At 44.2% G+C, this 24,178-nt stretch overlaps 2 long non-coding RNA genes across 3 annotated transcripts in view; both read right to left on the bottom strand.

The window, feature by feature from the left end:
• LOC146783891 (uncharacterized) overlaps window positions 1-1,993 on the bottom strand; it is a 35,675-nt gene extending 33,682 nt beyond the window's left edge. The window contains exon 1 of the long non-coding RNA XR_014970360.1: window positions 1,911-1,993. This is a non-coding gene — a long non-coding RNA (uncharacterized LOC146783891). The remainder of the gene's footprint in view (window positions 1-1,910) is intronic.
• A 6,511-nt stretch (window positions 1,994-8,504) lies between these two features.
• LOC146783890 (uncharacterized) overlaps window positions 8,505-24,178 on the bottom strand; it is a 33,761-nt gene continuing 18,087 nt past the window's right edge. The window contains exons 2-4 of one of the 2 annotated variants that reach the window (XR_014970619.1): window positions 16,398-16,683; window positions 15,688-15,933; window positions 8,505-9,474 (exon numbers count right to left, since the gene is read on the bottom strand). This is a non-coding gene — a long non-coding RNA (uncharacterized LOC146783890). Of the gene's footprint in view, window positions 9,475-15,687; window positions 16,684-24,178 lie in introns of both variants that reach the window. The other variant, XR_014970618.1, reaches the window with a different exon arrangement.

Below are 24,178 nucleotides of genomic sequence, written 5' to 3'. Positions count from 1 at the left end.
TAAGAGAACAAATAGCAGATATCCAAATCACGAAAAAAAATTGGTAGAGGACCCTACAATGGTACTTTAAAAGAAAATATCAATTATAATTTTTTTCTCTATTCTATTTGTTAACTTTGTCAAAAGATTGCTAGTCTTGGTTTTACATGGTCAATGTTTTCTCAAGAAAAGTAAAAGTTTTAACTCATCTCATAACTAATATGACAATAGATTTTTACTCGATATGCTTAGTGAGATTAAATTTAACAACATTTTAAAAATATCCAAAACACCAAAAAAAGATTGCCATAAGACCAATCAATGGTACTTTAAAAGAAAATAGCATTTTTGTTTATCCTATTTGTGAACTCTGCTCCAAGATTGCAAGTTCTGGTTCTCAACGATCAAATCTTCTCACTGAGATTAAAACATTGAGATGGCAGTGCTATGGTAGTAGCAAAACATCAGGTTTTACATTGAGTAATGGGTGTAAACCTTGGTCAGCATTCGAGTTGCCTGCAAAAGATCGTAAACCCTGTTTTTTGTGGTCGGAAAACCAGATGCAGCATTTTTATTCAAGCTTGACCCCATTTCAATAAACACTTCCTAAGAATTGCTCTCAAACTTACTTGAAAATAGTCACCAGAAAGGTTAGATCTTGAAAAAATATTCTCAGTGTGAAACAAAGTTGATTGTTTTGCAAAAAACATGTGGCAAAAGAGACACAGTTAACTAAGCTGTTTTTACACAGGTGTGTTAAATGCCTCTACATATAGAGTCTTTGCCCAATACAATAATTACAACTAATTCAATCAATTATATAGTTAAAACTACATACACTTGTTCCAATCATAACTAAAGTATCCCATCTATAACTTCTTGCACATACACACAACTACTTTCTTCTCTTGCCAAATTTAAAGTCTAGAATCCACCTGCGAATTCTTGATTATAGTCTTATCTTTTGAATAAAACTCCATGCCTTCAACACCACTCATACTTACTTGCACACTCTTATCATTATATCCTACAATAACATTATGATTTACCTCAGTCGATATACAAACACTCCTATTGTTAATGTTGGTAGTTTCTGAGTTATAAAACATAATATGACTATTATATTTAGTAGTAGAAGAATTACATATTACATCTTTAGGCATTTTATCTATAGGAACATTAATTCTACTTTGTATTCTTCCAAAGATTCCTGCTGCATAATAAGTGAAAAATAAACATTACATGTAAGACCATATCACACGGGAAACTAGACACAGGAAACTCCTTCTGGAATAGTAGTAGGTATATGTGTACAGAACAATTAGAAACATTCCATATGCTTTTAAACTCCTTAAGGAAATTTACATAAATAATTTGCTCATATATTCCATCATATCTACTTCCATAACTTAATCTACTATATCTAGTATTGTTATTATATTGTATATTATTAACATGGATTGAAGCATATCCAACATGAGGTATAAACACAGCAATATTTCAATTAATAATCTTAAAATAAACAATATAAAAACTGTTTTTAGAGCTAAGCTAAATATTTCTTTACAAAAAGACATCTTCTTTCTATAAAACAGCATCTCAATAACATCTTAGTCTAAAACAAATAAAGTACAAACGTTTAAAAACTCTCATTGAATACAGCAGTTTAAATATTCCCATAATCATACATGCATGGGAAACAGTTCATTATAGCACAAAATTCTCCTTAAATGTGCGGACAAAAAATAAAGTTCAGTTTATGGTTCACAAAGGGCTATACAGACCCAAAATGAATTTCACCAGCTTCAGCTGGATACCTAAGTAGGTACAACATTAATATTAAATTAATATGCAGGCAAACACAAACAGTCTTATGTAAGAAAGCTTTACAGGCATACTAACAAATGGTAAAAAATCAAAACATTTCTTACCAGAAACTTAGGTCCATTACTTCATCAGGAAATTATTCAACGTTGATCCTCCTCATTCTCATTTCATGGGTCAATTTATGGAGATCCGCTCCATCCGCTGCCCACCTCAAACTACTAAGAAGCACCAGAAACTCCTATTACAGAAAGATCAGACGTTCAAAAGCTGACTTCATTTATAAACAATTAGACCAAGCTGAGAATCGCGACAAAAAACTATTCGAAATAATCAAAGCTCAATCTAAGGATATCTCCCACTCCCCCCCCCGAAGTCAACCCAGAAATACTCCCCAATTGTGAAGAGCTTGACGCCTTTTTCACAACAAAGACTGAAAATTTAAAGACAGACCTACTTAAGGACCTATTATCCCACACCCACCCACACACTATCACCACGATGACCACACCAGTGATCCCGCTTTACTATCCTACAAAGCTCGACCTCAAGAACAACGCCTCCTGGACCACCTTCAACTTCTACAGCGAAGAAACTATCTTCAACACGCTCATGGCTTTGAATCCCTCCAATCATTTTACAGATTCTCTCCCAGCAACCCACTTAAAGACCTTCATGCCACAGCTAATGCCCCTAGGGACCAGGATTATAAACACCTCTCTTTTGCAAGGAACCATCCCGGACATCCTCAAAACAGGTCAGGTATCCCCTATCCTAAAGGAAGTATCAGCTGACCCGTCAGACCTGAATAACTATCGCCCAATACCCAACATTTCGACCCTGGCCAAATTACTCGAAAAATGTGTCCACATGCAGCTTAGTAACCACATTGACTATTTCAACTTGCTAGATCAATTCCAATCTGGCTTTCGATCTGGGCATAGTACTGAATCAGCCATGACCCACATTATAGATGACGCTCTACAAATACTGGACCAAAATAAAGCCTGTTTGTTAATCCTACTGGACTTATCCTCAGCCTTCGACACAGTCAAACACAGCAACCTACTAGACCCCCTGAAACACAGAATGGGTTTATCTGGAACAGTGTTAAACTGGTTCACTTCCTTCCTCCAAGACAGAACGCAGAGATTCAAGATCAACCAATCTTTATCTAACCCCACCCCAGTCACCTTGGGAGTACCTCAGGGATCTTCCCTCTCCCCAACACTCTTCAATCTAATTATGGAACCACTCACTGAGCTTCTCAATTCCTCAAACATCCAATATCACATGTACGCCGACGACACACAACTCTACATGAAGGTCAACTCTCTTGAAGACATCAAGTCCCTTAACTATACACTCCAAAAACCACAGTGCTGGTTGGCAAGCAACCATCTAAAACTTAACACACTAAAAACAGAATTCCTCCTTATCGCTCCCCCCAATCAAACAGTCATGATCCGTGAGTGGATGCAGCACCTAACCGCACTCGATGGTCAACCTCTCATCATTGATTCTGCGAAATCCCTTGGAATAACTCTGGATAATAAACTAAACATGCAGAAACACATCAGCGCTGCAACTAAAGGAGCCAATTTTCAGATAAACACCCTGAGAAAACTGAAGCCATTCGTTCCCACGAATGACTTTAAACAGGCAGTTCAAACCCTAGTAATTCCCAGAGTGGACTATGGGAGTATCGCTCTCTTCGCCCTTCCCAGATCCACAACCGCTCCGCTAAGAGCCTCAATCACCACAGCCGCTAGACTCATCACAGGCTCCAGAAGAAACTGACACATCTCCCCTGACCTTCGTGCCCTCAACTGGTTACCTTTTGAAGCCAGAATCCATTTAAAAATCCCCTGTATGACACATAAGGCATTGCACCAGAAAACCCCAAGATACCTTGCGGAGAAACTAGTACTATCGGGTGGTAGCAGAACCACTAGGAGTTCTGATAATCTTCTACTTAAACCACAACGTTTCTTCAAGAAAAAAACTTACAATCGTACCTTCTCAGTAATGGCCCCTAGGATTTGGAACGCCTTGCCACCAGAAACAAGACTGAATCCATCCGCTGCCTTCTTCAAAAAAGAAGTGAAAGCGATTTTCTTGTCCAGATTCACCTGAACTTTCTTATATACTCTTGTTGATATATGGTAGTAGCTAAAGGTTACCAGGAATGTATTCGCATAATTTATCGTATTTATATGTTTCTGACAATCTCATGCATATGCCCTGTAAAGCGCTCTGATACCCGCAAGGGTCTTGTTCGCGCTATACACAACTGTTAAAATAAATAAATAAAAAATATAGTTTAAAAAAATCAACAAAACAGTGTAAAATCAATAATAAAACGTAAATCAGTGCAAAATATATTACTGATAAGGTGTGTTAGCAAAATACTAGTCTGCCTTCATGCACAGCATTCCTCCGTGGTTTTCCTGCTGCGTATAGCCATTTTAAGAAAGCAGCAGACACTGAAACAGATGTGTTGGTTACCTAACAACTGGAGATACATAAGAGCCCCTCTGCACTTCTTAAAAGCCAAAGATTTAACTGTGTGCTTGAGACAAAGTTGAAAGAATTTATCATAATATTTGCAAAACAAAATATAAAATGCAACAAGGATTGTGCTTGAGACAAAGTTGAAAGAATTTATCATAATATTTGCAAAACAAAATATAAAATGCAACAAGGATTGTTCTGCAATCCCATTACAGGGACAAGGAGACAAATTACTATCTCATTCTTTCCCCCTTCAGAGAAGCACATTAACCGCCACAGAGTACCTGACCTGAATGTAAAAAGGAGGGACCTCTCCCAAGGTGTAAGCTCCAGGGTAAATAAAAGGCAAAATCTCCTGTTGATAATGTGATAACATATGTAGTATCTTCTAAAGGCTTCCTCTGTTCTTTGGAAAAAGGTAAACTTAATATTGGTATTTTATTGGGATCACACAACAAAATATTATATATCAGAATGGGTGTTGTTCCTTAAAGCTCATAGCAGGTGGAAACGCAGTGGATTTTGTTTTCTCTCCTTCTCCATAGGTCTTCTGAGGAGGTGGTCACCACCAGTACCCTCAGGGAAACAGGAAAAAGTGGCGGTAAATATTTTGTCCCCAATTCTCAGCTGTTTTTCCTTCACCAGTACTTCTGTGACACCAGTATCAGGCCCATGCTTTTAAACACCTTCACCTGGGATTAGGTTTTGTCTAATCACCCACTTCCAGGGGTCTTGGATCATTTTGTGACCAGGAACAATAGAAGTGCCCACTTTCCTTATGTAGTGAAATGCCCAGTGTTACCTCATGGTAGTTTCTTTAGTGTATAAACCCCCCATCACCAGTTGTGGGTCAAAACACTCACTCTGTGAGGTAGCTCAGGTACAAAATAAGATAGGCACATTGGTAAAAATGCAAACAGAAAAATAAAACCGGTCCCTGAGCTGTATATCAAGAACCCACATTCAGTAGCACATAAAAACATTAATACTCAATAAAGCAACATATAAGGTGACACCAGTGCTCCCCTCCACCCATTCAAACAACCCGGTGAACACACTCCCCACCGGTGGTTACAGGCTCCCCTTAATAGGCTACTCACCACGCTACCAAGTCAAGTCAAGTTTATTTTGATACGGAATGCTGCCGGAGGGCCACATACTTATACATTACAGGTGAGGCAAAAATGCAATTCCTTCAATAAATAGTTTTCCTTAGTACAAAGCTGCCTCCTTAAAATAAATTAGCATGCATACTATACAAAATGCGGAGGAGAATAGAAGAGGCATGTAAGACAGCAAAGTACAATATACAAAGAACAGGGAGGAACATTCCTAAAAAGCAAAAGTAAATATATTATAACACATATATACCAGGATGAGAAAAAATACAAATATTACAACCTGAGACATAACATTAACATTTCCTTATAGATAGCCCAAACAGTTTTAAAAGATCGATAAATCCTATTATAAACCATTTCATTGGGTGGGGACAAAATAAATGAGCGGGCCTCATGAGAGGAATGAATGTTAAATTTGAGGTCGTAGGAAGATGCGCCTAGCTTTTTGCAACTCCGGGCACACAAATAGCACGTGATTAGGATCTTGAACTTGTAAACAACACATTTTGCAGATTCTCTCTTTTTTCTGTATTTTCTCCCAAATACAAGTAATTTCTTTTAAGAGCAACAAATAAAGTCTAAGCAAGAGCATCAACCTTCTGATCCCGTGAGGTAGGTTCTAAGTTAGATAGGGCAGTGTTTTTTTCCCCAGAGCACTCCCACAAACCATAACAAGTATTTAATGGATCTCAGCTTGGTCAATGCATGGAAAATAAAAAATACAGATTAAAAAACAATTACATGTACTTCATCAGGGCATAACTCAACTGCCTTTCTAGATTTGTTCCTGACCTCAACTTCTTTAAAATGCAAGGATCAGAAATTCTACCCAAATGGCTCCTCAAAGCATTCAGCCATAAACTTTATAATTACCAACCATTGCAACTCACTCAGATGAAAAGATGGATTTTTTGTTATAAATTGGTGTTGGAAGATGAAAAATGGCTTGATGACAGAATTAGGATAATCAAAGTTTATTTTGATTTGAGTGAGGCATCAGCAGATATTTTAGTCATCTTGGATGCTTTTAATGCTACTCTTAGTGGCCATATTATTGCTTATGACAAGATAAATAGAAAAAAGTTAAGAGAACAAATAGCAGATATCCAAATCACGAAAAAAAATTGGTAGAGGACCCTACAATGGTACTTTAAAAGAAAATATCAATTATAATTTTTTTCTCTATTCTATTTGTTAACTTTGTCAAAAGATTGCTAGTCTTGGTTTTACATGGTCAATGTTTTCTCAAGAAAAGTAAAAGTTTTAACTCATCTCATAACTAATATGACAATAGATTTTTACTCGATATGCTTAGTGAGATTAAATTTAACAACATTTTAAAAATATCCAAAACACCAAAAAAAGATTGCCATAAGACCAATCAATGGTACTTTAAAAGAAAATAGCATTTTTGTTTATCCTATTTGTGAACTCTGCTCCAAGATTGCAAGTTCTGGTTCTCAACGATCAAATCTTCTCACTGAGATTAAAACATTGAGATGGCAGTGCTATGGTAGTAGCAAAACATCAGGTTTTACATTGAGTAATGGGTGTAAACCTTGGTCAGCATTCGAGTTGCCTGCAAAAGATCGTAAACCCTGTTTTTTGTGGTCGGAAAACCAGATGCAGCATTTTTATTCAAGCTTGACCCCATTTCAATAAACACTTCCTAAGAATTGCTCTCAAACTTACTTGAAAATAGTCACCAGAAAGGTTAGATCTTGAAAAAATATTCTCAGTGTGAAACAAAGTTGATTGTTTTGCAAAAAACATGTGGCAAAAGAGACACAGTTAACTAAGCTGTTTTTACACAGGTGTGTTAAATGCCTCTACATATAGAGTCTTTGCCCAATACAATAATTACAACTAATTCAATCAATTATATAGTTAAAACTACATACACTTGTTCCAATCATAACTAAAGTATCCCATCTATAACTTCTTGCACATACACACAACTACTTTCTTCTCTTGCCAAATTTAAAGTCTAGAATCCACCTGCGAATTCTTGATTATAGTCTTATCTTTTGAATAAAACTCCATGCCTTCAACACCACTCATACTTACTTGCACACTCTTATCATTATATCCTACAATAACATTATGATTTACCTCAGTCGATATACAAACACTCCTATTGTTAATGTTGGTAGTTTCTGAGTTATAAAACATAATATGACTATTATATTTAGTAGTAGAAGAATTACATATTACATCTTTAGGCATTTTATCTATAGGAACATTAATTCTACTTTGTATTCTTCCAAAGATTCCTGCTGCATAATAAGTGAAAAATAAACATTACATGTAAGACCATATCACACGGGAAACTAGACACAGGAAACTCCTTCTGGAATAGTAGTAGGTATATGTGTACAGAACAATTAGAAACATTCCATATGCTTTTAAACTCCTTAAGGAAATTTACATAAATAATTTGCTCATATATTCCATCATATCTACTTCCATAACTTAATCTACTATATCTAGTATTGTTATTATATTGTATATTATTAACATGGATTGAAGCATATCCAACATGAGGTATAAACACAGCAATATTTCAATTAATAATCTTAAAATAAACAATATAAAAACTGTTTTTAGAGCTAAGCTAAATATTTCTTTACAAAAAGACATCTTCTTTCTATAAAACAGCATCTCAATAACATCTTAGTCTAAAACAAATAAAGTACAAACGTTTAAAAACTCTCATTGAATACAGCAGTTTAAATATTCCCATAATCATACATGCATGGGAAACAGTTCATTATAGCACAAAATTCTCCTTAAATGTGCGGACAAAAAATAAAGTTCAGTTTATGGTTCACAAAGGGCTATACAGACCCAAAATGAATTTCACCAGCTTCAGCTGGATACCTAAGTAGGTACAACATTAATATTAAATTAATATGCAGGCAAACACAAACAGTCTTATGTAAGAAAGCTTTACAGGCATACTAACAAATGTTAAAAAATCAAAACATTTCTTACCAGAAACTTAGGTCCATTACTTCATCAGGAAATTATTCAACGTTGATCCTCCTCATTCTCATTTCATGGGTCAATTTATGGAGTTTCTTCAAACAGAAGTCAATAATATCTCTGATTAGTGTTTCTTTCTTCTGACTCAATGCTCGTCAGATATGCCCATGCAGTCGCTGTGTACTTCTTGTTTGGCACTCTTACTCTTGTTGATCTTTTGACTTCAGACCTTACAGACTCTTTGTCTGTTAGATCTTTCACTGCTTCAGCTGATTTTTCCTCCTTTTTTTAAAGCTGTTGAGCCTTTGCAATACTCTTTCTTTCTCTCACACCTACAGATCATTCAGCTCGTATCAAGCTTTCATATTCAGTTTCATATATTTCACCTGCCTCATCTTTCATTTACTTCTTGATGTGCAACTCTTGTAACACAGGCACTTTAATTTGCTCTTGGAGCTTTATTTTCCTCTTGTTGACAGGTTTTAATGTGGGCAGAGGTTTGAATGCATCAATCCTTGCACTTCAATTTTGAAAAGTTTGATTTTCTTGATTTGATTCGCTGGTCATTCTTCTTCTTGTTCTGTTTGTTCTTCTTGAACTCTTTGCCCCCCCCCCGAAACCAAGTAGGGAACTTAAGCTTGACTCTGATAATCAGCAACTTGTTTCACTGCATCATCATTTGCAGTCCATATTCTTTTTGTGTCAGAAACATGGATCCAATATGGCAAACCTCCACACTTGACAGCCAGGTTGATCACTAATATTACTTTGCAGGTCATCTTTCACAGAGGGTCCAGGCAGGTCTTTCAAACATGCTTCTTCACCACAACCCAGTCTCCAGATTCCAGGAAATGGCAGGGTTAATTTCTTGCTAAAGGTGGACCTAGTTTCACCTGGTGAGAGACAGAGCATACCAAAGGAGCCAAACCTTTGCAGTAATCCAGAGCCAGATCATCAGTAATATTCATAGGAGCAGCTCATGTGATGTTAGTTCTGTGTCTTTCTTTGGGGTGCTTCTTCTGCTGAGTAGAACTTGAGGAAGCGCGACTTGCTATTTCAATTACATCAAAGACAATACTTTAGTCAGTTTTGTTGTATCGTTCGCTCTCTTCAAGACACCCGATGATTCAAAATGGTAACCACAATGGAATTTTTGTCTAACTTCAGTGCCATGCCCATGCATATGACCCTCATAGCCTCATTTTCAAAATAAGTTCCCCTATCTTATTCTAAAGAAGTTGGCAGGGATCAACTCTCTAACTAATAGTGTGGCTACAGTGTATGCATTGTCGGGCATGTTTCTATCATCTGGAAAACAATGAAATGTCCACTAAAATATATTTAGGGCCATTACAAAGTGCCATTTCAACAAAATGTATGTTTAGCCTTGTGAATGAGCCTTCTGATTTTTCCACATGACTCATGGTCACATGAGTCCTGCTCCCTACCTTCAACTACTGACTACTTACACATTACATATCTGTGGCATAAATTCTCAGCAATACTACTAAAATGAGGATTAAACAAATATTCCTTGAATGTGGATAACATTCTGTCTGTAGGTCCATGCATGTATCTTGCCATTTGAAGTAGCATTGAATCAATTTACCTCCACAAAATATCTTTATTTTGAGCTACATCCCAATTTTTCATAGCATTTCTTTCAGACATCTTATTCTGCAGATCCTTAAGTTCCACCAGACGTTTGAACTGACATTGACAAAAAAGTTATTTACATTTTAAACTTCTGTTTCAGAATCCCATCCAGTTCTAATGTACCAGACACAAGAGCACAGCACATTGCAACTTCATCTGCAAAGTTATTTCCCAGTGAAATACGTCATCTTCACCTTTGTGACTGGCACATTTTACAAAAGCAATATTCTTTGGATATTTTGAAGTTTCTAGTAAATCCAAAATTTGTGGGCTAATCTTTATTGGCCTGCCAGGGGATGTAATGAAACCCAACTGGTACCACAATTGGGCAAAATCAGGACCATACTAAAACCAAACTGGCTATCTGTATAGATTGTAGCACTCAGTTTTGTGGTAACGCAGTACTCTCTTGTAATGGCAATCAGCTTTGCTACTTGTATTTAAGTTACATTACATATTAAGTATGAAGCATACACAACTTGTGTGGATGTACAAACTGCATATGCTGCTCAAAGAATTCCATGATGATCTCTGAGACAGGAACCATCCACAACCAAAATTAAATCAGCCAACTCGAGTGGTACATCTTAAATGTCTGGTCTAAGCTTGGTGCAAAATTCAGTTACATTAGTGCAATTATGTCCTCAATCACCAATTTCATTATCAATGTCTTTGGTTCCTTCTTTGGCGAAGGCAAGAGTGTGGCAGCGTTAAGTGCAGTGTAATATTTAATTGCAGTGCTCTCTGTCACCAATTTAATCTGTTCATACTTAGTCAGGAGGCTACTTGTGAGTTGCCAAGCACATGTACAAGTTAGCAATGTCTCAACTGAAGTGGAACCAACACATTAAGTGTATACCCCATTACTATTCTCACTCTATCAAAGCATTAGCTGTAGTGTTCTTTAGGCAACGAGGCAACTAAGCAGCTACTGGATCTAGTGTTGCAAAAAAGGTATGTAATGGGCCTCTTCCCAGACCTGTGCTATTGAGTAAGAACAGAAAGTGCTCACACCTCCTTTTCATGACAAAATAAATAAAAATCCTTCTCATAAGTAGGCATTCATACAGTGGGAGTGATACACAAGCAGTGTCTGTGCTCCAGAAAGGCTTTCATACATTTATCATCCCAGGACACCGGACCACCAACATCATTGATGGCACCCGGGGAAAGGATAGTCGCAGACTAGTCTTTCCCCGGGGGAATTCGTGCTCCATAAACAGGATGTGTTTAGGGGGAAGTGGCGGGTCATACATGGAAGATATAAGGGTCCGGTGAGGAGTGATCTGCCTCTTTCCGGACCCTGTGCATCACAGGGATGGGGGCTGGTTTTGGTAAGGGAAAAGTTTTGTGGGAAAAGATTGGCCTTCCTTTACGGTGTTTTTCCTTCAGCTGCAGCGGGTGAAAGGATGGCGTTTCTCTCTGTGGAGGATATACGGCCGTGCTCCAGATCCTGGCCGTGGCGGGCTGGCACGACCTTCTGTGGCCTGGCATACTGGAAGAGGCGTGGGTGGGCCTGGTCTGGCCCACGTGTGTTGCCGCAGGCGCGTGGCTGCTGCTATTGCTGCCTGCCTCCCTGAGGGTGTGGGAGGCAGGACCAAGGTGAGTTCACGTGGGCAGGGGAGGAGGGGGAGCAGAGGGAATGTCAGCGGCAGCAGGGACAGGAGGCGCAACAGCCTCCCAGCCCGATTACAACACAATGAGCTCCCCTACCCCAGGGGCTCAGAGAGAGCTGCAGGCAGGGCCAAGGTGAGTAAGGAGCAAGACCCCACCATAGTGAGTGGGAGCAAGACTATCATAGTGAGTGAGCGCAAGCACGCCAGGAATGGGAGCCTGGTGGGCCCTGGTGACAGTCAGCCTGGAGGGGTGGAGGCAGGCCATGTTCTCCCGTCCACCCATAAACACAGATGAGGCAGCATCAGGGCCCAGAGCCAAAGGCCCTGCCCTTAAAAAATTAAAAGGCACGGGTGGGGACAGGCCATTGAGGCAGGAGATGCTGACACAGGCGAGGGGGGCCCAACAAATGAGGCACAAGTGACAGGGGCCCCAGTCAACAAATGAGCAGATGGACAGCAGTGGACAGTGAAGCCCAAATCAGGGAACAGTGCCGCCTGGTTCAAGAAACCGAAGCACGCTGGTAAGAGATGTGTGAGTGGGAGAAAGAGCATTTGGCCAGAGAGCACACGCAGGGCATGAATGTTGGGAACCCAGGGGTAGCTGATGATGGCACAGGGGTGAGCCACTGGTTATGGGTCTCGGCAGACGGGGGTCACAGAGAAGAAAGGGGGTGGGCGTTGTCTGCCTGAGTGTCCGGTGATGCACAGGACCCGCCTGGTTGGTGCAACTGGGGGGGTCAAGCAGAGGTCAGCACCTGAGGCTGACGGGCAGGGGGTTTCACCAGTGGGGCGCACAACAGCCTTAAGATGCTGGTCAGAGGACATGGGGGTCCGCTGCAGCTAACCCTACCCCGAGGGAACGGGCACGTTATGTCAGCCAAGTCAGCCCTTTACATGAGGAGGAATGTGAGCGAGATGGAGTGAAAGAGACACGACAGGAGGAGTGTGCGGGGGTGTTGGTGAGGACGCATTGATTTTGGATTATGAGAGTGAGGAATGGGAGGAGGGCAAGCTGCGTGAGGAAGAGGAAGTAGCCAGGCAGGTTCCACACAGCACCAGTGAGGCGCGCGCAACTTGTAGTCAAGTTAATGTGTTACAGAAGTCAAGTGCGGACCAGAGACCAGCAAGCGGGAAAGGGAAGAGTAACAAAGGCGATCACCAGAAGGAAGGAGAGCGGACTAAACCATTGCCTTCAGATACGGGGCATCGGTGGTCAGTTTGGGGCTCTGGGGATTCTTAGAAGGATGCACCAAAACACAGGTCGGTGGGGGTGGGTGACGGAGAAGTCACCAGGAAGAAAGATTAAAAGAAAGAGCGCACACGTGGTAAAAAATCATGCAAATGTGTGAGTGGGACACAAACCAAGGATAACAAGAGGTGTCAGTAAGAGAGTTCGACTGAGTCAGACAAGGATCACGGTGATAAAGACATAGATGATGATAAACACAAAAAGAGACTCCCCTATATAGGATTTGCAATGTCACTTGGTTCTCATCTGTCCGATAAGACTAAGAATAGGATATGGAAGCATGAGTATGTAGACGTATTCAAACTTTTGCACAGGGACTTCCAGGCGAAAGAAGGTTCGAAAGAAGAAGCATGGTAGCTCACAAGGCACCCTAGGGTCCGAGTAATATGAAGAATTGGATGTCTGCTTTTCTCATATATGCCAGCATTTATTGTGAGAAACATGGGAACAGGCCTATAGCATTGTTTAAATATATGAACATAATCTGGAAGGCCCAAATGCATTTTGGGGGTTTCTCATGGCTTAGCTATGATGAAGAGTTCTGGGCGCGGGTGAGCTTGAACCGGGTTAAGCCATGGAGGGAGGTTGACTCGGAACTTTGGATGCAAAGAATATCATCCACGCAATTAGCAGCCTCTTTACTTACACTGCTAGTGGCTTACCCGTGACATATCAGCCTTTTCAGCCCATGCCCGCCCCTCAGGGGGCGGTTTACATCCTGAAACTGGGGGAGAATGTTTGATTTGCTCTGCATTCTGTCCATAGTCTGTGTATTTTTTGCTTTCTCGCCCTAAGTGCGCCGGGTATGCCCAGCTGTGAGTCCCGGGCACACTGTGCCACTGGATTCAAGCTAGGCTGGCTGATGAGAGGTGATGCCCCGAAACCAGTCCCAGGATGCTTCTTTCCAGTCTATGGAGGACCTGGCTTGGCAGTTCGGTCTGGACTTTTACCATGAGGCACAGAGTCAAGACTGATTTGCATATGGCTGGGTCTAAACTGGGGTGGCATGGTGAGCAAAAGAACCATGGATTTAACCCAGATCTGTTGACTGGGGGAGAATGTTTGATTTGCTCTGTCCATCATCTGTGTGTCTTTTGCTTTTTCACCCTAAGTGTGCCAGGTATGCCCAAATGTGGTTCCCAAGCTCACTGTGCCACTGGATTCAAGCTAGCCTGGCAGATGAGGGGTGATGCCCCAAAACCGGTCCCAGGATGCGTGTTTCTGGTCCAGGGAGGACCTGGCTTGGCAGTTCGGTGTGGACTGTTCCCATGAGGCACAAGGTCAAGACTGATTTGCATATGGCTGGGTCTAAACTGGGGTGGCATGGTGAGCAAAAGAACAATGGATTTACCCAGATCTATTGACTGGGGGAGAATGTTTGATTTGCTCTGCATTCCGTCCATCATCTGTGTGTCTTTTACATCACAAAACCATCAGGAACAAATGTTGGGGCGTGCTGGAACTATAACAAGGGTTTCTGTGCCCAGCACCCGTTTAAATTCAAACATGAGTGTTCAAAATGCGGAAGCAGACATCCCATCATTCAGTGTTTCATGCTGGCCATGCAGGTGAGTGCCTGAAGGCGCTGCAACATTTTCAGAAGATGGCTGAAGTTTTCGGGGTGCTATTAGCACTCGAGAAGACGGAGGGTCCACAGGTGGTGTTGACCTTTTTGGGCATTGAGTTGGAAACAGTTGCAATGGTGGCAAGGCTACCAGAGGCTAAGGTCAATGAGATTAAGGCTTTTTTGTTGGAAGAGTTGGGCGAACAAAAGAATGAGCTGCGGAAGGTACAAAAGTTGCTTGGTTTCCTAAATTCTGCCTGCCGTGTTGTGCGAGCAGAGCGAACATTTTGCAGCTGCTTGGGCATGGTGTGACATTGCCGCACCATAGAGTCAGGATTTCCATGGCAGTCAGGGCGGATTTGGGAGTGTGGGAGACATTCTTGGAGGACTTTAACGGCGTGTTTATGAATTTATTGGATTAAAATTCTGTACGTCAAATCCAGATATTTTCTGACGCAGAGGGTGCGCTCGGTTTTGGTCTCTTTTGGGATGGTCATTGGTGTGCCGAGTGTTGGCCAAGTCATTGGATCTGTTAAGGGCACAGCATCGCTTTTTTGGAGTTTTTTTCCCTGTTGGTGGCGCTACATGTGTGGGGCGGGAAGATGGCGAACAGAGCAGTATTGTTTCATGTAGATAACATGTCAGTGTTGGAGATGGTCAACAGAGAGAGGGCTAGGGACCTGTGGGTTTTGTGTTTGTTGAAGCGTTTTATGCTGACATGTTTACGTTTGAATATTGTTTTCAAGGCTCGACATGTACCTAGAGCCCAGAATGACATTGTGAATGCTTTATCTCATTCTTCGTTGCCCAGCGGGCCTGGCGTGGGAACCGCAGGCTGGGGCATAACCTCCTTAGGGGCCAACCCCGTGACACCACTTGGCCTGTTACCACCCGTCTTGGACTTACTTCTTTTAGCCACAGGCGGAGAGTATGCTCTAGGAGGTACTATAGGACGCCTGGGCCTCCCTTCACCCTCAGGACCATCAACCTTTTCCTGCAATCGTGTCAAAACCTGCCCCATAACCTGCACTTGTTGCATCAGGGCCTCCAACATAACATCTGTGCGGAACCATTTCTCGTTACGTCTCACCTTAGGGGCCATTGCGTCTAACTATGACCACTGGGGCTGGCACAAATACACCCCAGCCCACCGGTCTGGGACACTGCCCAAACCCTTACCTGACAGGAGAAGCAGTCACCAGCCGACCACAGCACCCACGCAACCAGAGCCACGCCCACCAGCTAGTCCAGTGGGTCAAGTGAGAAACTCCAACCCGTGCGGCTCCCGGAAGCGATGAAACTGCAGGCTTGCCGGTGCTGCGGTCAACGAGAAATCCCCATGGACAGTGTTGCCGTGATGATCACCCAACTGGCCGTCCGCTAATTGCGAATGAGACCCGTCCCAGCCGTACTCCCACGAGATGCCTGAAATTGAAAAAGAAACAAATGACCAGCACCGGGCCAAACTTATACCTGTTCTGCTGCAGTGCCTGTAAGCCAAACTAGCGTGCTCAAATAAGAAGAACAAGCGCCCTATGACTCCACCTAATTTCCTTTTATCACTGTGTGCAATTATTTAAATTGAAATACACCTTAACATCTGCAGCCTAATGTCCTATTATCAATATGTGCATTTATTTAAATTGAAATACACCTTAACAGCTGCAGCCTGAAAATTGACACGGTTGCTCACTGCCACTGCTCCCAGGCGGTTTAATTAATAAATAGAGGCAGAACGAAAATGCCCCCAAAAACTCCCGCCTTTGGCGCTCCCTCGCACCGGTACACAGCTGGCGTGCATACAACTGAGGCACGCTCCACCCGCACCACCCGTTCACTTCACACGCTGCAAATGAAGCAAATTTCCTCTGCGCCTCCCCGCTCCTCACCGGAGCTTGCTGCCGCCACTCAAAACCCCGGCAGATGGCCCAGATCACTACACAAGACTTGCGGCACGGAATGCAGCCGGAGCGTGTACTTAACGAAGTTCCGCTCCAAGCACTATAGCTGAATCGTCCTCCGGTCCGGTCTCCTCGATAAAGGCGCCGAAATGTAGCCAAGGGAGAACACCTCATGGATGCCGCAATTCTCCCTGATCGAGGCTGCCGAAGGACTTCCGCACTTCCGCACTTCCTTAGCGCTACAAAAAACCTCCCGATCACGAACACCACCGACCTGTAAGGGGAATAAAAAGAAACAAATTAAGGGGCCGCTGGTGGCCTGGGTACCGTTCTGGGTGCAGGGGGAGGCACAAGAGACTGTTCCTGCTCCCTCTACCCACTTTTAAAGGGGGGCATGGGGCAAGTCAGTCTAAACCTGCCTACCCCAACGTTTGCTGATCGTGTGAACCGGAAGCACTAAAAATGCTTCCGGTTCACGGCCCTGACGATGCCCTTATTGGATATTTGTTAGGGGGTGGGGAGTGCCGTGTTGTCAAGTGGTGCGCAAAAACCCCCTTCCCCAAACCCCCCCCGGGGACCAGCGCGATCGCCATAGTGGTGGCGCACGCTAGGTGCTAGGTAGCGCTCTGCCTTGCCCAGTGGCAAAGTTTACGATTACTGGCACCCGGTGCAGGCATAGTCAAGACGCCGTTACCAGATGAGGTCTGGCAGATGGGCGAATGAGGGTCATCAGCCTGGTTGAGGGAGTTTTGGCGGATTCCACAAAGAAGAGTTACAGGCTGGCGTGGATGAGGTTCGGGGCGTTTGAAGGAAATGTACCGCAGGGCTGGGATCAGGACCGAGATGAGATAAGAAGGAGAGTGTTGCATTTCGTACTTTTCAATATTGACAAAAATGTATTACTCACCACGATTGGGGGCAGATTGGCTGGAGTTTCATTCTACAGCAAGCTGCATTGGGGGTTTGTCCCTGCCGGGGATGAGATTATAGGCTGGATGTTGAAAGTTTGGGGCAAACAAAGGGGTAGGGGGGAGGTTGGCACAGAGAGGCTATCCCGTTTGACTTGTTGGGGGAGCTGTTTGCGGTACTACCCTCCTGTTGTTATAATGAGTCTGAGTTACCTATTTTCCGACTTTCCATGGTGTCAATGTTTTTTGGGTGGTTTCGGAGCATTTGGGGTCAGCAAGGTCAACGGGTTTAATGCACGAAGAGGTGCGCATGGATCCGGGGCATTTGGGGATATGGTTGCACCATTCAAAACCCTCGCCCCACTTAAGAAACCCTCCAACAGCCACGCCAGCAAGAGAGCCACCTGGTTCACCGACGAGCTCCTGGCCTCTAAGCGCGCATGCTGGAAACTGGAGAAGAAATGGCTCCACGAACGTACACCGGAGAACCACGCAGCCCATAAGGACGCCACGCGCAGACACCATCACCTCATCAGATCAGCCAAGAGGTCCTCCTTCAAAGACCGCCTGGATAACAACGCACACGACAGCAAAGAGCTCTTCCGCATCGTTAAAGAACTCTCCAACACCAGCGCCAACACCAACGACATCCCGCCCTCACAGGAACTGTGCGACTCACTGGCCATCTTCTTCCACCGCAAGATCGCTGACATCCACGACAGTTTCAACACCACGTCCGACCCGACCACGCCAGACTCCACCCCTCCTCCGAATACCAACAACGCCAACCGCCTTACCTCCTGGTCCAACGTCAGCGACGACAAGACACGCAAGGTCATGAACTCCATCCACTTAGGATCTCCGACAGACCCGTTCCCACACCACATATTCAACAAGACAGACGCTGCCATCGCCCCCCAACTACGGAAGGTCATCAACATCTCCTTCGAAACAGCGACATTCCCGGAAAGCTGGAAGCACGTCGAAATCAACGCCCTCCTCAAGAAGCCCAAGGCGGACCCCAAGGACCTCAAGAACTTCCGGCCCATCTCCCTGCTCCCGTTCCCGGCGAAGGTCATCGAGAAAATCGTCAACATGCAACTGACCCGCCACCTCGAAGACAACAACATCCTGGACCCGTCCCAATCCGGATTCAGACGAAACCACAGCACTGAGACTGCCCTCATCGCCACCACAGATTACATCAGGCGCCAATTAGACACGGTCTGCCATCGCACTCTAAAAACACGCCTCCAAGAAGCCAGTTTCCAAGAGAAGGCCCTCGACTGGACCACATCCTTCCTCTCCGGCAGATCCCAGAGCGTCCACCTCCCACCCTTCTGATCCGAAGCCACCGACATCATCTGCGGCGTCCCCCAGGGCTCCTCCCTCAGTCCAACGCTGTTCAACATCTACATTGCCCCCCTCGCACAAGTGACCTGCCACCACAACCTCAACATCATCTCCTACGCCGACGACACTCAGCTCATCCTCTCCCTCACCAAGGACCCACGCACCGCCAAAACCAACATCCACGACGGAATGAAGGCCATCGCCGACTGGATGAGGAGCAGCCGGCTAAAACTGAACTCAGACAAGACGGAGGTCCTCATCCTCGGACCCAACCCCTCGGCCTGGGACGACTCCTGGTGGCTGACCACTCTGGGGACAGCACCGACACCCACCGACCACGCACACAATCTAGGATTCATCCTCGACTCCTCCCTCTCCATGTCCAAACAGGTCAACGCCATCTCTTCGTCCTGCTACAACACCATCCGCACACCTCACAGGATCTATAAGTGGATCCCGACCGAAACAAGAAGAACAGTGACACAGGCCCTCGTCAGCAGCAGGCTGGACTACAGCAACGCACTCTACGCCGGAATCCCAGCCAAACACCTACGACGACTACAACGCATCCAAAATGCCTCCGCCAGACTGATCGTCAACGTCCCCCGCCGCAGCCACATCACCCCCACCTGACAAACCTACACTGGCTCCCCGTCCACAAGAGGATCACCTTCAAACTCCTCACCCACGCACATAAAGCACTCCATGACACCGGACCAGCCTACCTGAACAGTAGACTCAGCTTCCACACCCCCACCCGCCAGCTCCGCTCCGCCAGCCTCGCCCTGGCCGCCGTCCTCTGCATCCAACGAACAACCTCCGGCGGCAGATCCTTCACCTACCTCGCCGCCAAGACCTGGAACACCCTACCTACCTACCTACGGCAGACCGAAGACCTACTCGCCTTCAGAAGACTCCTCAAGACATGGCTCTTCGAGCAGTAGCGAAACTCCCCCCCCCCTCTCAGCGCCTTGAGACCCTCACGGGTGAGTAGCGCGCTTTACAAATACTATGATTGATTGATTGATTGATTGAAAACTGATCAACAGGGCAGGGGAAAATGGGTATGGTTGAGCGAAGTAGGGAGCGACTCAGCGTGCCCGGTGAGAGAGTGGCAACATTTTATGAATTAGCCGGTTCGCCGGTACAAGGAAATATTCTGTCATCAAGGTGAGAGTCCAATGTCAGCGGCACAGCTGTTAGCGGTGTTATGCATGGAGATTCGTCGTTTGGGGAGAGATCCAGCCGCGTTTGGGACACGCTCCTTTAGGATAGGGGCAGAAACAGCGGCGGCAAATCTGGGTTGGGGATGGGATTGTATATGGAGGATTAGTAGATGGCGGTTCCGTTGCTGTGAATGCTATGTCAGAAAGTGAGAGTAGAACTGGCTCTAGGGGGCTGAAGGGGGGAAGGGAAAGATGAGAGGGGCTGGGGACGCCAGGCTAATGCTGTTTTTTCTTTTAACGCAGGCTGTATGAACAGTTCAGGGGCCAAGACGGTGACCTGGATCATGGGACATTCCTTGGTACAATGGGCAGCCGAATATGCGGACCAACAAATATACAGCAAGAATCTGGGATTGCACAGCAACCATCCGGAAGTAGTGTGGTGGAGAAAGAGTGGAATGCGATGGAGAAGTTTGCTACCCTGGTTGATAAAGCTGGTTCTGCAAAAGGGTTGCCCGGACATGCTGCTGATTCATCCGGAAAATGATTTAGTGAGGTTATTGGGTTTGACACTCTTACAGCACATGCAGCAGGATCTTGGAGCCATCAAGCAGAACTTTGCGGGGACTTGTGTCGTCTGGGCTATGTTTGTGCCACACCGCAGTTGGTGGGGGGCTATATGACACGCGGCAATAGACAAAGCTCGCAGGAAAATTGAACAGGGCTATGAGAGTTTTCAGGTCTGGTTTGGGGATTACGGTGATTTCTCATGGGGGTATTTGCGAGGAAGAAGGGTGCCTGTTTCAGAATGATGGGGTGCACTTGAGGAATGCATATTACATGATGGAGCTGAGGGACACAGTGAGTCGCTTGTGGCAGGAGAACATATGGTGCGAGAGAGATCACCTTTGAATGGTGTTTGAAAGGATGACCATGGCATAAAAACACCATAGGGGATTTGGTCTGGGTGGGCGAGCCTTTGGGGGTGGGGAGTCACATGTGGGCTCTTCCACACCCTCGGGGGGAACAAGAGCGGAGTGGTGGAGAAAATGCCTGGGGCAGTACCTTGTCAGGGAAGGTTAGAACAAGGTATGACGTTTGGGAATTAAAGTTTGGGGAAGAGGTGAATGAACGCGTGAGGTTGGGGGATTGGACCTTGTCTACAAAGTTGATGTTATTTGTTAATAAAGTTGAAATTATGCAACCATGTCCTAATAAATTGGCCTTTTATGCTATTTATGGGTTGTGGAGTGTTTTTGTTGTAGCACGATGTGTACCAGCATCTGAGGGGTTTCACAATTAATGAAAAGTTTGGAATCCACTTACGACAGTCACCAACCATTGCTAGAAATATCCTCACTCCTCTTTGTGCAGTTGGTAGGTTCATTCTCAAAATTGCAGAAATGCATTTTTTGGACACTTTCCTTAAGCCCTTTTCAATTTGGTTCCCCAGATAAATGACTTCTTTTTGGCATTACTGCATTCTATTTGGGGACAATTTATGCTGATTTTCAGCCAAAAGATTTAATAAAGCAACTATATCCAGTTTACAGCCTTCTTTTGTTTTTGCTGCAGTTATCAATATGCTGTAGCAGTATTGAATCGCAAGGCCATTTAAACCTTTCTTGGGCATTTGTGAAAAGACTAAAGAACTCTGTATAGCCCTGTGGGATTCTACACCAAATAAGGACTTTATCTTTAAATCTGAACGCAAAAAGATACTGACTATCCTCATGAAGAGGGCTAGAGAAAAATGGTTCACCCAATTCAATTACTGTGGATCATTCTTCATTAGCTGGAATTTAATCCAAAATTACTTCCGATTTAGGTACCATGAAACAACACAGAATCACTATATCATTTATTTTGTGCAAATCCTACACTAATCTCCATTTGCCGCTCTGGTGCTTCAATGTATGTTTTTAATCCTCTTCTACGTTAATTTTTAATATATTTAGGTAAAGCTTTAATACCTCGATATTAGATGCAAATGTATTGTATGTATCAGTTAAGTCAGTATATAAATATTACAAATAAATGGGCTTGGATGCAATACTCCTTCAACGGTAAATCAGTGTTAAATGGGCACGATTCGCCTATGCCAGCGAGGCACTCATGATTGGGAGCAGCAATATCCGCATTTTGAAAAGGAAGCAATAGCAATCCTTTGGGATGTGTATGTCAGTCACTGTCAGCTTTGGAAGCTTACTGAATGGCCTTCACAGAGTAGGCATGGTCGACAACTCCAACAAGTAACCTGAAGTTGAGATTGCTTTTTCCATGACTACAGAAGTATTACGCGAATCTGAAAATGTAATGAACATTCAGAGCCTATTAATGGAACTGATGACAGATAATCAACTTCAATTTTGTGAGAAATTGAAGTATTAGTTGAGGGGGTGAGAACCAAAGTCAAATAATAATCACAAACTTTGTCAGGGTGAACCACTAATGTCACTAAATAAACCTGTGCTTAACCCCCTGGTAGCTTGGCACAAAGCATCAAGGCTTAGCTTAGAGGCAATGTGTAAAGTATTCAAGCAATACTCAAACAGCACTGAAAACACAACACAAGAAAAATCCCAACCCTATTTAGAAAAATGGGGATCATTTTAATAAATAAAAAGACACCAAAATGACAAAAATCCAATTACTAGAAGTGAGATATGAGTTTTTTTAAAATTTTGAATTAAAAATAGCACCAAAAGGCGCAAAGCGCCAATTACTGTTATCTGATCTCGCTCGACCAGGTCCAAATCAAAAGTTAAGGCTGACTACATTGGAGTGTGGGTCGGGTACACAGACTAGGTTCATCCTGTAGAAAGTTTGGGGCTCGACCACGGCGAGTTGCTGAAGAGCGGGTCCCTGTGCAGTCGTTGATGAAGGCAGGAAAGCTCCAAGCAAGCATTGTCCTGCCTGGGGAGGCTTTCACATCAATTGAATGCTGCTTGGGGTCGGTCCAGATGAAGCTCTCTACATTCAGACTTAGAAACTTCTCTAGAAGTCAGATCTCCTTGAGAGGGGGAACCAGCAACCTGAGCCAATCGAAGATTCAACATTGATGGCTGTGGCTTTGATGGCCCGGTCACCGATGGTTCTCCAGGCAGAAAATTGGCAAAAAGTTTCTAAGTCCTACTGTTGATGTGCAGGAAGGCACACTTTCATGCACATAAACAATCATTAATGGTGGTTTGCTCTTGCTATGTGTGCTTCAGAATGGAGCACACACAGAAAAAGCAAAAACGAGGAGAAATGCTTTTATTTCTCATCATGCGCCATTCTAACGCCTGCTCTTGCATAGCATTCGTTTTTGGTGCTGCCACTTCTGGGGCAGCATCAGAAAGCAATGGTTGTTGCTGTGGAACCCCCACAGCATCACCCATTGCACGCCCCTTCCATGCTAAATGATGCGTGTTAAGGGGCTGTATTTACATGGCGGCGTTAAGCCACAAAAAGTGGCTTAACGTCACTTTGTAAATATAGAGAAGGAGATAATGCCACCAGAATGTCAATAAAAGTGATGTTCTGGTGGCGTTATTCCCTTCCACATATGCCCCAGGATAATTTACGACATTGGTGGTGGAGTATCTTGTCTGCCAAAATCTAAATCAAGGCCTCAGTGACTTATGCACTCACTAAACAAAGTGAAGGGGTTAATAGAGCCCTAAAAACGCTTACCAGGGGACAGTCCACTACAAACTGTGGTGCCACCTCCTCTTGCATGGGCAGGTTTTTACCAGGTTCTATCCTTCACCCTCCCTCCTAGTCGCACATGACACCACGCACTGTGGCTATCCCGACCGGAAGAAAGCAACTCAACAGCCAAACCTTTGCGAGGAGGCGGCCCATGTATCAGACACCAGCATTGCTGACTGGGTCCCGGTGAGATATTGCCACCTGCGGAGTAAGTTCCAGCTTGCATCTGAACCAGATCCCCGGAAAGGCACAGCTGCTAGAGGGACCCCTATCCTTGCCTGGAAGGAGATGGCAGGGTGGTGACCAGGAATGTGTCCTACTTTAAGAAATCACCAAGACCAGAATCTTGTGCAGCCCTTTGCACAGAAGTGAGCCCTGGCAGAATTAGTCTGACAACAGAAATGAAGCAGAGATCAACAACCAGGGAGACGTGACAGATGTTCTTGTTAATGATGATGGCCCTGGTGCAGCTGACGAGACTGGTCTAGGGACTTTGCCAAGTGAGTCAGAGGGCTCTGAAGGTCACAGGATGCACATCTGGTACCTCTTAATGTCGAACCTTTTGCCTTCTGAGTTCCCTCAGGATATTCGTAACGTGGCTGGACTGATGACTCTGCTCTGTACTGTGCTGGAGACGTCGAGATCT

Source organism: Triturus cristatus, chromosome 11 (genome assembly GCF_964204655.1).
Source record: "Triturus cristatus chromosome 11, aTriCri1.1, whole genome shotgun sequence".
Taxonomy (NCBI): domain Eukaryota; kingdom Metazoa; phylum Chordata; class Amphibia; order Caudata; family Salamandridae; genus Triturus; species Triturus cristatus.
This window is presented reverse-complemented; position numbering and strand designations above follow the sequence as displayed.